Source organism: Adiantum capillus-veneris, chromosome 26 (assembly GCF_014529385.1).
Source record: "Adiantum capillus-veneris isolate H3 chromosome 26, ASM1452938v2, whole genome shotgun sequence".
NCBI lineage: Eukaryota > Viridiplantae > Streptophyta > Polypodiopsida > Polypodiales > Pteridaceae > Adiantum > Adiantum capillus-veneris.
Genome location: NC_140956.1, coordinates 112,899,241 through 112,903,165, shown reverse-complemented (window position 1 = coordinate 112,903,165; position 3,925 = coordinate 112,899,241). Strand labels below are relative to the sequence as shown.

The 3,925-nt window shown below is 41.5% G+C and overlaps 1 pseudogene; it reads left to right on the top strand.

The window, feature by feature from the left end:
• The first annotated feature begins 2,932 nt into the window (after positions 1-2,932).
• On the top strand, positions 2,933-3,424 carry LOC147424011 (uncharacterized; annotated as a pseudogene).
• Positions 3,425-3,925: the final 501 nt, after the last annotated feature.

Sequence of the window (3,925 nt, the reverse complement as noted above, 5' to 3'; positions counted from 1 at the left end):
TTACTGCAATTTACCACGGTTAAGACTATGATGATATCTTAAGAGGTGACAATTGACCTTTGGCACTACTAGCCGTGCTTAGGTCTACTAGTATGTGTATGTATCTACGTGCTTGTATGCATATGTACTTGTATACATATAAATAGTTGAGTGAGTGGGGGGAAATCTAAATCTCATATTGCTCTCTATAATGTAGATGTTAGGCGAGAGACCACCTGGTGGGGAGCATCCATCTGCAGGTTATTCTTTTGGTTGGTTCACATCCTAGGTGGTGGGCTCCCACCCGAGGTGGACATATATTGCCTTCAGTGGACCCAAGTCTTGAGGCGGTGAGACCAATGAAATACATTAAGATCATTTGTGGCTAGTTAACCCTAAAGGATGATTGTTATAGGTATTTTTTGATCTGTTAGTTGCAGGCATGGCCATCCTACACCTACTCTACTCACATTCCTCCATCGATGATATATTCGGACCTACATCTCTTTACAAGACCGGTACCTCCGTTTGAGACGGATGAATTGTTTGGCCGGTACACTCTGCAACACCTTGTGGCATATGGTCTTTCTTCATAGTCCACGCCATGGGGGAGTTAGGGAGAGACTCCTTACATTTAGAGCCTCGCATCGATAGCACCTCAGGCTACGACCCCTTCTTACCGTCCTACTCCCCTTCCATCGCATGGTCCCACTCCCATGGCATCATAGGGTCCCACGCCACTCCATTCCACTCCTGCTTCACCAAAGCATCATCAATGCACTTCTTCTAATGGTGCACGTCGATGTTCATCTCAGGGCAGCGAGCATCGAGACAGACGAAGCGACAAGGGATCTTGTGGCTTTTCTTGTTTTGGCAGTGGGGGGGGGGGGAGGGGGAGGGGGAGGGGGGGGAAGGAGTCCCCTTTTTCAGAGTGTGCCACCCCTCACACAGAGGACAAGGATACTAATGCACCCATGCCAGACACACATGGACGCTACTACAAGGTAAAGTATGGTGGGGAGGTGGACTTTGGTACATCACAGGTCAGGGCGTTTCGACGCCATCTTTAGATTCTTATACATTTGACGTATAAGAATTGTTTTGTAAAGTTTAGAGACCAGCTGTTCGATCATGCACGCTACATTGAGGACACATTGTATGCTAGATTTCCAAATGCCCTTGATCATCGTTTTTCACAACACTGGTTGGAGGGCTATATAAAAACATTTTTGAAAAACAAGAAGTCCAGTGTACGACGCGCATTAGCCAATTAAGTAAGAGATCCAGACAGGAGTTATCATGGTGGCAACATGGTAGATGCGGAGTGGGAGCGGGCAATGCAAGAAAAGAGCGATCACATTGCAACACCTCATCCTACAGACACCAACGCAAAGCTCGGGCCAAACAAAATCCCACGCAATATGGCTCGAGAGGCAAAGCAACATGGAAGGAGAAATATGCAAGATTGGTTAAATTACACCGATGATTATAAATATTAATTTTTGCTAATGACTTGTTATTGTTTTTAGGAAAATATCACTCTTAGTTGACCAACCACAGAGATGGTCAAGTTTTGGGAGCGACATACAAAATTTGAAACTTGGCGATGGTTGTTAGAGAACAATCACATCTCTTACGAGCATTCGACGCAACGATTGGATCACTACAAGCAGTAAGTTTAAACAAATAATTTTGTATCAATTTTTTTGATTTGTTGATATTTGTTTAATTTGGTTTGGGTTTATGTAGAGTCAAGGTGATCAAACTATATACATGTGGATGAAGATGAGGAGGAGGAGGATTAGATAGAAAAATATTTTTATAAAATATCATAAAGTCCCAATGTGACATAATGTATATGGGTGGAAGCATGAGTGGGTGGACACAATAGCTGTGTCAGGGACATCACTTTTAGGAGAGTGAGGAAGCTAGTAATTTTCGTCCTTTGAAACATTAAAATCTATTTGGGACTACTATTTTTTAAAACGTGGTCAGACTCACGAATTACAATTTCATTATGGAAAGTGAATTTTTTGAACGTGGTGACGTAACAACCATCCCGCACTCTGCAACGTCTGTGTCTTTGCAGCTATGGAACATTGCTCTCTCTCTCTCTACAGCTTTATGTATTGCTCTCTCTCTCTCTCTGCAACTCTTTCTGTATTGATCTCTCACTCTCTCCAACAGTCTTTCTTCTGCTTTGTAGGTGAGTAGAACTCATCGTGGAACTTGCATCCTTGGAAGGGGAGGATAAGGAGAAGGTGACTTGCCATTATATCTATTTCTCTCCCTCTCGTTTTAACTGTTGTGTTGTGGGCAGGTTTGTTTTAAATGCACTTTTTATGTTTGGGGGGGGAGTGAGGGAAGAATTCAAGGAGATATGTACATATGGTCATTCACACGATTTGTAGTCTCTAATTTATTCACAATTACTGCCTTGTATGAAAGTCTGGGGAGGTATGTACATATGGTTAGTCACACGATTGGTGGTTATTATCGACACGACAAGGATATTATGATTGTCTTTAATTTATCTACAATTGTTACATTATATTGTGTTGCTGGGAAGGAGGCACTCAATGTAGATAGTAAGCATAGAACACCACATGGTGGTCTAGAGCAACATTCATGACATCAACACAATGAAATGACACAAATAGCTATAGAAGTGAGAATCCTTTAGATGTCAGTTTCTCTGTTTGGGGTTTCCATTCCCTACATCCCCCATGACAATTTGATATTGGCAATACCTGTTGTTTATGTCATGATAGCTCATTATTTCATCCGAACATTTTTTGGGTTCCTACTTGCTTTTGCAGATTTTTTTTCCGTGAATCTGAAGATGCCTTGGTGGGTTGTTGCCCTAAAGTCTCTTTTTGATTATGACTGCACTATCTAAAGCTCCTTGTAGCTTAGCTAATGATTGTAAACAAGTCACTATGTTATGTTTTTTATGGTTGGTTCATTCCAGAACTTGAAGCAAGCAATAGTGATCATGGAATATGAAGCTTTCCGCAAGAGAGAACAAAGAGCCCGATTGAAGAGAAGAGCACATGTAGGTTTGGTTGTTGAAAGAGAAGGGAATGAAGCAGCCGAAGGAATAGAAGACTTAACAAAGGAACAGGGCTGTGTAAAAATCGTCGAGAATGAAAAAAAGAGCAAAGATAGAAAAAGGGATTGCACGATATGTACTTCAAAGCACAAGTGGAATGGACATGGACACCAAGAAAGACATCTTCAATCGGATGATTCAGCACCCTTCACTGAAAGATATCCAGAACGACAAAGCTTCAACACCTTGTTTTGCAGATACACTGATAGGAAATATTCGGAACACACTTCAAGACTTGAAGAGGCCACAAACTGAGGATGAGATGTTCCTCAAGAGTTCTACCATGATGATGCTTCTGAACTCAAAAAACCCATAGGAGGCACAAGGCCTTAATGTTAATGTTGTCTCCAAGCTACTTTCTATTCATAGAAGGAACTTGTATGGAGCCAAGAATCGGCTACTCGAACAAACTGAGAAGACCACTGTGTCCTTTGCCACATTTCATTGGAGTCTTCAAAAAAGTCGCATTCCTGAATGGGTAAAGGAGCTAATAGTCAACTTTTGGATGCATGAGACTCGTGTATCCCCCAACAAAAAAGACCTAGGTTGAAAGAGAATTGGTCGGAAGGCGTATATTGAACATCCCATCGATTTATTGGAAGTATCACAGGTATGAAGAAAGTGTATGCCATGTAGTGGCTTTTTGTATTTGTTAGATACTCTTGTCGGGTAGAAGCTTTTCCACTGCACAGCTATTTGAATTACTTACATAACTATTGCTAGGGTTTAGCTGCCAATTATTGACCATTATCTATGTGTTTTGCTGCCAATTATGTGTTTCATGGCTGTTCGTTATAGTTATTCTTTGGCAATGGCTAGTTAATAGCTATCAAA